General features: G+C 36.2%; 1 pseudogene; it reads left to right on the top strand.

Annotated features, from left to right (window-relative positions):
• LOC136309408 (ABC-type organic anion transporter ABCA8-like) overlaps window positions 1-13267 on the top strand; it is a 110160-nt pseudogene that overhangs the window by 33225 nt on the left and 63668 nt on the right.

Here is a 13267-nt window from a genome sequence, read left to right as displayed (position 1 = left end):
AGTAGCAGTTTAAATCTTCTCTATACAGTAATCAAAACAGAAAACTTTTATATAGATTTCATTTTGTGTGGTGAACATACAGTGCAATATACAGATGATGTATCAGAAATCTACACCTAAAGTCTATATGATTTTATTAACCAATGTCGCCCGAATAAATTTAATTAAAAAAACAAGAAAGACAGAAAGCTTCTAGTGTGTCCTTTTGCTCAGGGATAAGCCCCAGGTTGAAGCCACAGGACTTCTGTCATCACACTAGGATTTATAATAGGCTTTTATTTAAGCTTCATTTAATTAAATATAATAACTTAATTTCATGCAGACAAAAACATTGTTCCCACCTTTAAGAATAAAAACAATGCAAAAGTATTATTGGTGAATGAACTAAAAAAAAGGGATACAGAATTGCTAGAGAGACTACTGTCACAATTTCCTACTATGCCACCAAACTTCTGAGTAGTTCCTCATTCTGACTTTGAGATTTTGTGATTTTTTCTTCTCTGGTCAAAAGCAGATATTGATGGAATCATATACTTCTTAGGTTTTCTTGATTTACTTTTTTTACTCAGTATAATGTTATCAAGGTCCATCCATGTTGTTGTAAATGATCTGGGACATAAAAAAGACTCAGAGACATGGACAAGAGTGTGGTGGCTGGGGGGGGGGGGAGGGAAGGGCCCAAAGAAAACCAGATAAAAGGTGACAGAAGACAATTTGACTTTGGGTGAGGGATAAAGCAACATAAATCAAATGTCTAAATAACCTGGAGATGTTTTCTCTGAACTCATGTACCCTGATTTATCAATGTCACCCCATTAAAATTAATTTTTAAAAAAGCAGATATTTAAAATATCTTATATGTTTTGTACTTCCTTTGACAAATATGTTCTGAACTGAAGAATGTTCTACACAATCGAACTAATTCTGAAAAAATAGATCTATCCTTATCGTTGGCTCCCATTTTTATGTTTTCTGGAAATGACTCAGTTAATTAGACCTGAAATTTAAAAGAATCTGAAGTTCCACTATTAATAAAACTTTTTAAAAAAGACATAAAAAAACTAAAATAAAATTTTCATAGAAATATAAGTAAATATAAATTATTTAATCAAAAAGTTAATGTATGGGCTAGAACACAATTTGAAATAAAAACGTGATATGTAGATTTGAAGATTGTTTGAAAAGTTATGCTCAGTTCACCTGTGATTTATTCTCATTTTGATTTGCTACTGTGTGTGTGTTTTTTTAGAACTTTATGAGAACTTTGATCTCTGTCCAGACCTGGGTATTGAGAATTATGGTGTTTCCATGACAACTTTGAATGAGGTGTTTCTGAAACTAGAAGGAAACTCAACAATTGACAAACCAGGTAAATAAAATGCATGGCATGAAAATTATGTGAATGTATTCAGAACACCTAGTGCTGTGTATATGGCAAGGAAACACTGTTCCAAAGACGTGGTTACAAAATACGAGGTTCCATGATTAAGGCTGTTCTTGGGCAAGAATATATTAAGGTGAAATGCATCCCTGTCACATTTGTTATCTCCACTAACACTATTGCCTTGATACTAAGATGGTCCAGTTTCTTCTGCCCAAAGCTCATAACCCTCATCGTATCTTTTTCCAAGAGCAATTTCAGACAAAACACTTACTCTAAATCTCTCTCCAAGCACTCTGAATATGCCTGCTGCTCTCCATGGTTTCTGATGAGAAGTCAGCTCTAGATCTTATTGGATTTCTTTATATGATGAGTTGTTTTCCTCCTGCTGCTTTCAAGATTCTCTTTCTGTCTTTGGTTTTGACAATTCAGTTATGGCGTCTTCAGATGTGGACCTCCTTCATTTGTTCAACTTGGTGTTTGATGACCTGTATGTATATATACATATATGCTAGAGTTTCTCACCACATTTGGGAACATTTCAGCCACTGCCTTAGTTCCCCATGTATAAAAAGCACCCGTTTTTTTAAAAAAATTTGAAGTCTAAAACCTGAGTGCATCTTATACAGTGATTGTAGAGTTTTTAATTGCATTTCCTGCTTTTTCGTGCATATGAGGAGTTGTATGAATTTTATGATGAATAAAACTTGAGTTCAATAACTTTATGAAATACATTTTTTTTTCAAATTTCTGGTCCTAAAATTAAGGTGCTTCTTATACATGGGAGCATTCTATACATGGGGAAATGTGGTATTTCTTTAGCTATACTTTCTGTCCCTTTCTGTCTATACTGTCCACTATTGTATGTAGTAGTATCTGTTAGTATGTTGATAGTGTCTCTCATTTGATTGAAAATTTATTTTTTCTGATTCTTTTATTTCTATTCCTTAGACTTAATAATCTCAGTTTGTCTTTTGTCATGTTTGCTAACCATCTCTTCTACCAAATGAAATCTCTTGAGCTTTTATTTTTCAGAAAATATCTTCAGTTATACTTGTTAAATACAAAATTTCTATTTGGTTATTTTTAATAATTTTTAAATCTTTGCCCAATTGATGAGACATATGATCATACTTAATGATATCCAGATGTGTTGTGCAAAATAAAAATAAGTTGTGAATTTCCTAAATATTTATTTTTAATATATATATATTTATAAAACTTCTGTTGTGTAGAAAGTTGTATAAATTTCAATTTGGTCTAGTTGGATGATGGTGTTGTTCAAATATTCTTTGCCTTTACTGGTTTTTGTTTTATGGTGTTTTTGTCTACATTTTCTATCAATTACAAGTGAGGGATAGTAAAATCTCCAACTATAATTCTAGTGTGTCCATTGTTGTCCTTTCCCCACTTTAGTTCTGGGTCTCCTCCACGCACTTGGACCTGTTATTATGAACATTCATGATTAATATTAGCATGTCTTCTTGGTTGCCTTCATTATCATTGTTACATCCTAGGAGACAGGCTATAGCAAACCCAAAGTGAATTTTATAAGTTTTATTGCAAACCTGCGCAGGGACTGCAGGCAACCCACGCAAGGGAGCACTGCAGCCCCGCAAACCTGCGCAGGGACTGCAGCCCCGAGCTTCTAAAATGACTCCTTTTTATAGGGTGGCTATCTAGGCTGAGCAAGCATTATACAGAAGCAAATGTGGCTGTTAGCTATTGGCTAGGGAGGTCGCGCGCAGCATAGCAACAGGGGCCGGCATAGTAACAGGGGCCGGTTTTAGCTTAGTGGTGAATTTCAAACATAAACTTCTGATAAGGGCCTCTGACTCATCTGAACTCTTTGTTCTCAGCCTCACAGAGGCCCTATCAGCACTCCCTGTTCCTTCAATAGTTACACTCTTGGCAGCCCAAGCATATCAGCACTCCCTGTATCTAACAATCATAATGAAAGATCCTTTTTATACCCTGGCAATGACAGTTATCCTGAAGCCCAGTTTTCCCAGAATTAATACACTTGCTTTTATTTTAATGTAATTTGTGATTACAATTTTAAAAAAAAGCTTCAAACTTCTTGTGCTTTTAATTTACAATTAATTTCTTAAAAACAGCCCGTAGTTGAATTTTGCTTTTAAAAGCATTTTACAAAGTTTTTTATAAGGTATGTTTAGCCCATTTATTTTTAATATAGTTATTGCTATCTTTATGGTTAATTTATAGTTAAACCCCAGTTTGTAGCACACCAATTTGCAGCTTCTTTCTCTAATTGGACACCTAAGATAATTGTTATATTTACCAAGTTTCTGGGTCACACCGAGATGTTAAAATGATCTTGCATACTTATTTCATCTCTTTAATGTAGTAACTGTATCCAAATTATCTAAGATCTTTTTTCTAGGCCTCTTGTTCAAGAAATGAATCCTCCCCCTATTTTTCTAGTTCATGGCAGCAATCAGTAATACCACACAATGCCTACAGATATGCTGAAGGTGTTATCTGGGTCATTGTGATTAAACAAATACTAGAGTAAGTTTAATACAGTACCTCTGAAGTGGGAGTTTATGCATTACTTATTCTGTGTTTTGCAGATATAACCACTTCGGGAGAAGGACAGGTAAAAGGAGCTGGAGACACAGAAAGTCTTGTTGAGATGGAACAAGTTCTCTCTTCACTTAGTGAGATGAGAGAAACAATAGGTGGCCTGGCCCTGTGGGGACAGCAAGTCCGTGCAATTGCAAGGGTCCGCTTCTTAAAGTTAAAGCAGGAAAAAAGAGTTCTGTTACCACTGTGAGTATCAGTATGGCTTTGGTTCAGTCAATGCATTAAAAAGAAATTCAAGTCTAAAAATAAGAGGAAACAAAAAAAATAAAAATGAAATACTGCATCCTGGCCAGTGGGCTCAGTGGTAGAGCGTTGACCCGGTGTAGGATGTCCCAGGTTCGATTCCTGGACAGGGCACACTGGAGAGGAGCCCATCTGCTTCTCCACACCTCCCCTTCTTACTTTTTTTTTTCTCTCTCTCTCTTTCTCTTTTTTCTTCTCCCTTTCTTCAGCCATGGCTTGATAACAGCAAATTGGCCTGGAGCACTGAGGATCACTGCATGGCCTCTGTGTCATGCGCTAAAAAATGGCTCTGGTTGCAACAGAGCAATGGTCCCAGATGGGCTGAGTATTGCCCCCTTGTGGACTTTCTGGGTGGATCCCATTCAGGGTGCATGCAGGAGTCTTTCCCTGCCACCCCTCGTCTCACTAAAAATAAAAAAATAAAATAAGATTCTGCATCTACAGAACTGGGTAAAGTATAATACGCCTTCTACTTCATGGTCATGGTTTTTATCTACCGGCCGACTAGCAGGTGGAATTGATAATGTCTCAGGGCCAACTTTAAAAGAGAAGTTAAAGTAATATGAGTTTTTCTATAAGATTTGTTCTTGAAATTTTCTATGGATGGTAACAGAAGCACTGGGATGTAGACTTTCCCCCCAGTACTCATGTGCCAATGCTTCATTTTAGTTGTTATCTGGCCATTATACCAACTCTCCCCTGGAAGTCCTGACTCTCCCATTATACCCTACCTGCTCTAACCTGGATGTCATGACTTCTCTACAACCCTGTATGTAATGGGAGCTCACTCTCCATACCCACTGCGTACATAATGGGCACTATCACTGCTCTAAAGACTCATATCACATCTCATTAGCACCCTGTTGTCCACAGTATTTTGATTGTCAATCAGTGCCTTGTCTATGAATACCTTGATGAAGCATCATATAAATAGGAGGTTTGGTACTTAATAGAATCTCAATAAGTACTTGATAATAATTAAATAACAGGAATTCACTAAAAATCTTTGCAGAGATTAGCATAATTTAGAAAAACCATTATGACTGAGTAGTATTCCATAGTATATATGTACCACATCTTCTTTGTCCAATCATCTATTGAAGGGCTTTTGGTTGTTTCCATATCTTGGCCACTGTGAACAATGCAGTAATAAACATGGGGCTGCATGTGTCTTTATGTACCGGTGTTTTTGAGTTATGGGGGTATATACCCAGTAGAGGGATTGCCAAGGAATGATGACGTCGAATCATTTACAACAGCGGTAGTCAGCCTGGTCCTTACTGCCCACTAGTAGTAGTTCCAGCTTTCATGGTGGGTAGTAGCTGAGCAACCAAAGTATAAATAAAAAGATAGATTTAACTATAGTAAGTTCTTATATAAAGATTTATTCTGCTAAACATAGTGAAAATCCAACATAAAGTACTTGGTAAGTAATTATTATTATATACTTATACTTGCTGTAACTATGCTTTATAAATTTTATAAAGTAAAGTTACTTCCCTACTTTATAAATCACCATTACTGTGGAAATGGTAGACAGTTAGAAAATTTTACTACAAACTGAGATGCAAAAGTGGGTGGTAGGTTTAAAAAGGTTGACTACCCCTGATTTACAAAAAATGGATGGACCGTGAAAACATTATACTGAGTGAAATAAGTAAATTAGAAAAGACTAAGAACTATATGATTCCATACATAAGTGGGACATAAAAATGAGACTCAGGGACATGGACAAGAGTGTGGTGGTTACCGGGAGGGTGGAGGGGAAGAGAGGGTGTTGGGGGAGAGGAGGGGCACAAAGAAAACAAGATAGAAAGTTACAGAAGACTATATGACTTAGGGTGATGGGTATGCAACATAATCAAATGTCAAAATAACTAGAGATGTTTTCTCTGAACCTATGTACCCTGATTGATCAATGTCACCCCATTAAAATTAATAATAATAAAAATATATTAAAAGCAAAACCTATGGAAGAAATAAAACCTTTAAGATTAATCTGGCAACACTGTATAACTGTTTCAAGAGATGACAGTCATTTAGTCAGAATTGCCATATGATATAATATAAAATTAGAAAATAGGATTGAAGGAAGGTTCAAAATAAGATATAATGAAAGTATAGTAAAAATTCTAATTATTTGAAATAGAGAAAACAGGAAAAGAAAGAGTAAAAAATAAATGAAAATTGAGCCTGGAGATTGAGAAATCATGCAGTCATCACAAAGAGAAATAGGGACCATGTGAAGAAGATTGAACATGATGAATATTGAGTATAAATTGTTGATGAATTAACACCACACTGGAACTCAGAATCTGGACATAGAGATGTATGAAAAGATGCTCATCTTCACTAGCTATTAGAAAAATGCAAATCAAAACTACAATGAGATACCACCTCACACCTGTTAGATTAGCTATTATCAATAAGACAGGTAATAACAAGTGTTGGAGAGGCTGTGGAGAACAAGGAACCCTCATCCACTGTTGATTGTAATGTAAAGTAGTAAAACCACTATGGAAGAAAGTATGGTGGTTCCTCAAAAAATTAAAAATAGAACTACCATATGACCCAGCAATCAATCTACTAGGGATATACCCCCATAATTAAAAAACACTGTTATGTAAAGACACATTGTTGGGCAGATAAAATATATTATGCTCACTTTGTTAAAGATGGCACTGCCCACATGGAAGCCCATTGCCCAGGTGTTGGTATTGGTTGCCCTTCTTGCTTGGAATGGGGGTGATTATATTAATGTGTGTTGGGGCAGGCTGTGGGCAGGTAGGATCCTTGTAGCCTGGAGCTTGGTTTTGGGACTAAGCCTTTCCCACCCTTTTTGATGTGGGGTGGTGCAGTCTCATGAGGAATCCCATTATGCCTCAGATGATGACTTTGTATCAGAGACTTCCTTATTTGTATATTGGATTAAAGGTTTTGGTTTCTACACTATAAAGTGGGCAGACCAGGAGCTTGCTCTCTCTCAGTTCTGATTAGCATAAGAGAAGAGAGCAGAGAAAGGCCACGTGGAGGAGGTCAGGAGAAGCAGTCAAGATGGTGGAGTGCTGAGTGAGAAGCCGGTTTGTGCAGAGTTTGTGCAGGGAGAAGGAAGGATATGGGGAATGAAGGAAAATATGTCTGGTGAGCTAGAAACCTTTGATTCTAGGTAACTCGAATAAGTCAGTAGCTTTGTGAGCACTGAATGAGTGGGTTTTGGAGCCCAGTGTGTGTTTTTCCTTGCCCACCTGGTGCAAGCTAGGATTAAAGATGTTGGCCCACCAGTTCTTGGCTCCATTGTTTCATTACCATCTGTCTGAATCTAATGTGAACCTGCATGGGCCAGGCGGCTGTGATAGTGGCTGTGGATACTGGCTTCACATACATGCAGCCCCATGTTCATTGCAGCATTATTCACAGTGGCCAAGACATGGAAACAACCAAAAAGCCCTTCAATAGATGCTTGATTAAAGAAGATGTGGTACATATATACTATGGAATACTACTCAGCCATAAGAAATGATGGCATTAGATCATTTACAACAACAAGGATGGACCTTGATAATTATAAAAAAATATTAAAAGCAAAACTATGGCAAAAAAGAGAGAAAAACCTTTAAGATTAATCTGGCAACACCGTAAAACTGTCTCAAGAGATGACAGTCATTTAGTAAGAATTGCCGTATGATATAATATAGTAAAATTAGAAAATAAGAATGAAGGAAGGTTCAAAAATAAGATATAATGAAGGTATAGTAGAAAAAATTCAATTATTTGAAATAGAGAACACAGGAAAATAAAGAGTAAAAAATAAATGATAATTATTTATTTTTCTCAATCTGAAGATTGAGAAATCATGCAGTCATCACAAAGAGAATAAGGGACCATGTGAAGAGGATTGAACATGATGAATATTGAGTATAAAGTGTTGATGAATTAACACCACATTGGAACTCGGAATCTGGACATAGAGAAAAAGGACATAGTTTGCATGAAATTGTGCAGAGTAGCTAATGGCCAGAGAGGAGCCAGACAAATAAAAGAATAAATCTGCATTTTATCATCTCTATTTTAGAGGTAAAAAATGGGCAAAATAATGAGTCAGAGAGCTATGTATTTAATTTTCATACTTTCTTGATCTCATTAAATTTTAATCTGCACAGATAATTTTTTTTTTAAATGAAGCTGGAAACGGGGTGAGACAGACAGACTCCCGCATGTGCCCGACCAGCACGCCCACCAGGGGCGACGCTCTGCCCACCAGGGGGCGATGCTCTGCCCCTTCAGGGCGTCGCTCCGCCACGACCAGAGCCACTCCAGCGCCCGGGGCAGAGGCCAAGGAGCCATCCCCAGCACCCGGGCCATCCCTGCTCCAATGGAGCCCCTGCTGCGGGAGGGGAAGAGAGAGACAGAGAAGAAGGAGGGGGGGTGGAGAAGCAAATGGGCGCCTCTCCCATGTGCCCCGGCCGGGAACCGAACCCAGGTCCCCCGCACGCCAGGCCGACACTCCACCACCGAGCCAACCGGCCAGGGCCTGCACAGATAATTTTTAAAAGTTAAGAAATGACTACGTGTTCACAGTAACAATTTTCTTCCATGTAGGTTATTGGTCCTAGGAGTTGGAGTTTTCCCTTTTCTTTGGGACTACATTATCACAAAAACACGAGAAAACAGTTCCACTTTGAAACTCTCTCCTAATTTATACTTCCTTGCCTCTGGACAAGCACCATGTGATCCTCTCACTCAATTATTAATCATCAATAATACAGGTAATAATGTGGCGATTACTTCATTTATAATACATTCACTGTTCAGAGAATTAGTTAAAAAACACAAACATGAGTGAAAAAATGAGTTTTCACCTCTTCAGCATGGGTTTGGAACAATGTATGAAGCTTGGGGATGATGTGTATACCAGCCCAAAATGGAGCAGAGAATAAAAAGATATTTGCTAAGAAGAAGGAAGTTATCTGATGGCATTTTGAAAAATGAAAGAGTTTGTATCCCCCCCACACAGAAATATAAACAGCTTTAGATATAATTCAAATGCCTTGTTTATTGATTTTAAATGAACAGTCCAGTGGTTGTTAGTACCTTCACAGAATTGTGTCATCTTCACTACAATTTATTTTAGAATACTTAAACTCAAAAACAAATCCCATACTCAGTAGTAATTATTCCCATTCACTCTGCCCCCAACTCAGATCAATCATAAATATATTTCTATTTCTATGTATTTGTCATCTGGACATTTAATGGGACGATTATACAGTATGTGATCTCTTGTGACTGAATTCTTTCACTTAGCGTGCTGCTTTCAAGGTTCACTATGTTGTAGCATGTGTCAATACTTTGTTTTTTAAATTGGTGAATAACGTTCTATTGAAAAGTATATATATTCTATTTTTCATCAGAGGGTGCATATTTGGGGTTCTTTTCAATAATTTGCAATTATAAATAATGCTGCTATAAATGTCCATGTACTAGTTTTTATGTGAAAGTGGTTTTATTTTTTTCATTCCTTTTGGACTTAAACCAGGTGTTGAATGTTGTGTTCTATGGTGATTATGTTTAATCATTTGAGGAACTGCCAATCTATTTTTTAAGTGCATGCACCAATTTACATCTATGCCAGCATTTTGTGAGGATTCCAATTTCTACACCTCTCTGACAATCTCTCACCTCTTTGTTATTTTCTGTGTTTTTATCAGATTCATTCTAGAGTGTGTCAATTACTATTTTGTGCTTTGATTTGTATTTTTCTAATGGCTAATGATGTTGAGCATTTTTTCATGTGCTTCCTGAGCAGTTGCATATTTTGGGGGAAGAAATGTCTTTTATTTCCATTTTTAAAATGACTTAATTGGTTTTCTTACTGAGTCCTATGGGTTCTTTATATATTCTAGACATAAGTATTTTATTAGATGCCACAGATCATCTTTATTCACAGGTTATGAATTTACAAACTTGTTTACTATTACAATGTATTTGTAGTCCCAAATCCAATGCTCACGGCACTCTTATGTCATTCACAGATGTGCTCAGAGATAGGACATATTGTGTCACCTGATCCACACATTTCCAGTGAAGTAGAACAAGATGTTACTCTGCCATCTTGTTTCAGCTCTAATACTGTGAGCAGATATCTTATACTGCTAACAAATGTTCTTTCTGCATCTAATTAGTGCCACATTTTTCACAGTGATTTTGCTGTTTAAATGGCCTCCTCCATTATGCTATACACTTGAAACTAATTCAAAAAAATATTAAATGTCAACCGTATTTAAAAATAAAATTTAAATTAGAAATAATGATAATAAAGTGACTATTGTCACTTCAAAGAACATTTAATTTTACTATTTGGACAAAAAAACTTGAAATGATTTATAATCTTACATTTCCTATATAAAAGAAATTTAATAGAACTTACCCTAAACTTGACAACAGTCATACAAACTTTGCCAAAAAGTGCTGCTAGGATCTAAGGGCCAGGTAGAAATTATTATTAAATAGTGTGAAACTAAAAGGCATTTTCTTGAACTACCAACAAACACACACACACAAACCAATTATAAAAACAAAAATAAACTAACCCCGAAGGTCAGTGCTGATGTGCTATCTAATATTCTTAAGTAGAGAAGGCTATGATGTATCTTTCAGGGAAAATGTATTAGGTAATCTTTGTTCACCATGCATTATAATGCTGTTGGCTGTGAGATCAATGTTAATGAATCAACAATAAATATACAGAAACATACATAAAATAAAACAATATATTGATTCATTCAAGACACTGTTGTGACCAGAGGATTACAGAAACCTAACCTTTGTTTCCCCTAGGAGTAATGATTCAGTATTCAGCAACTCACTATTTGTGGTGACATTAGAGTGACATTACAGAAGTGAACACATAACTCCTGTGAAAAATAAGGATCAACTGTAAATGTTTTGCAAATATTTACTTTCATTTTGCAAATTGGCTTTTCACTTCGTTATTGGTGTCCTTTGGAGCAGTGGTCCCCAACCCCTGGGCTGCGGACCATACTGGTCCATGGGCCATTTAGTACAGGTCCGCAGAGAAAGAATAAATAACTTACATTATTTCCATTTTATTTATATTTAAGTCTGAACGATGTTTTATTTTTAAAAAATGACCAGATTCCCTCTGTTACATCTGTCTAAGACTCACTCTTGACGCTTGTCTCGGTCACGTGATACATTTATCCGTCCCACCTTAAAGGCCGGTCCGTGAAAGTATTTTCTGACATTAAACCGGTCCGTGGCCCAAAAAAGGTTGGGGACCACTGCTTTGTAGTATAATGTATAAACTTTTATGAAGTCCAACCATTTGTTTTCCTTGCCTGTGTTTTTGATGATATATTTAAGTAAGTTTTGCCTAATACAGGATCACAAAGATTTACTTTGGTATTCTCTTCTAAGGCTTTTATACTTTTAGTTCTAACATTTTGGTCTCTGGTTCATTTTGAGTTCATCTTAGTGTGTGGCATGAGGAAGGGATGCAATTTCAATAGATACTCAGTTAATTCCTGGGAGGGGCAGGCCACCAAACTTTCTCATTCCCTTCAGCTTCATGTTGCTAAAGCTTGAGACCAGGTATGAGTGGCTTAGAGATCGGGAGTTCTTTTCTTCCCCATAATATGGAAGTTCTACTCAAGAGATAAGAGCCCCAAAATAGTGGTTCCCAATCATTTTCAACCCAGTTCCTCCTAGGAACATACTGTAGCCCTCAACTGGGCTTGAGGAGGAAGAAACCCTGAGTTCCTGGCTACACCCATTCAGAGTGGAGGTTCTGAATTGCTAATCAAGGAAGGCTCTGAGGGATAGGTTGTTGCCAGTTTCCTAGTGTTCTTACCCAGAGTTAGTAGATTTTCTTAAGTAAATGCTTTATCATTTTCTGTTTGCCTCTAAGACAATCAAAAGATCTTAAATTGTTGGATTTTTAGTAATTTTTACAAGTTGTGGTTGTTTTTCTGGGGAGAACAGGAATTTCTTAACACAGCCATTCAACAACATTTTGAAAATCAGTTAATAATTTAGCAGTGAGGAAGTGAGATTTAGCAAATTTGGTGGGTAATTTATAGAGATTATCTGTGTCATTAAAACTGTATTGGTATGTCTACTCACTGAAATATTCTAGTAAGGAAATCATTCCAAATGCACTGTATGGCAGTAATCCTAAGAGAAACATTATAAAAAGAAACTTGGTGAGATGCAAATAGATTTTTAATTCACAGTAGCAGACATGTTATCATGTTGAAAACATTCTCACTTTCTATATTACAGTAAGTATTCTATAAGGTCATTAATTTTAATTTCACTGCACAACTTGACCTTGATTTTCTCAGTTTACAGACACCTAATATATTTAACTCCAACTTAGGAGCAAGCATTGAAGATTTTATACATTCCGTGGAGCATCAGAACATAGCTCTGGAAGTAGATGTGTCTGGAACTAGAAATGTCATAGATGATCCATCTTATAATGGAGCCATCATAGTGTCTGGTCATGAAAAGGTATACTGGTTTCTATTTAGTAATTTCCCTAAAAGTGTGCAAGGCTAATCAACTATCAATAGGCTCGGGCCTTCAGTTTAGGAAACAAAATAAAAAACAAATGCTGCTTTTATTTATTACTTAGTTAATTGTAGTTATTAATATGGTAATTCTTTATCAATCACTGTCTACCGACACAAACTGTTGCATCAGCAAAATAAGTGCTATATTGTGCCCACTCTTGAGTTCCTATTTCAGTAAAGAACACATATTTCTTCTCAAGGATTTTCTTATATATATTCTGAAAGTTCTTTTTTATTCTTAAACAATAATTATACTGGATTCTAGCCATAAGCCAGACATTTAAACACCTGAAAATCAACCTATATACAATATCCTATATACATGTTTGGGTTTACTTATACAATGTTTGTTTTTGTTCTGATTATTTCACACCATTTTAAAAACCTGATTTTTAAATTAAAATATTAAAATTTAACCTCTTTAAGAAAATTGAGCTATCTG

This window comes from Saccopteryx bilineata, chromosome 6 (genome assembly GCF_036850765.1).
Source record: "Saccopteryx bilineata isolate mSacBil1 chromosome 6, mSacBil1_pri_phased_curated, whole genome shotgun sequence".
NCBI classification, from domain to species: Eukaryota; Metazoa; Chordata; class Mammalia; order Chiroptera; family Emballonuridae; genus Saccopteryx; species Saccopteryx bilineata.
This window is presented reverse-complemented; position numbering and strand designations above follow the sequence as displayed.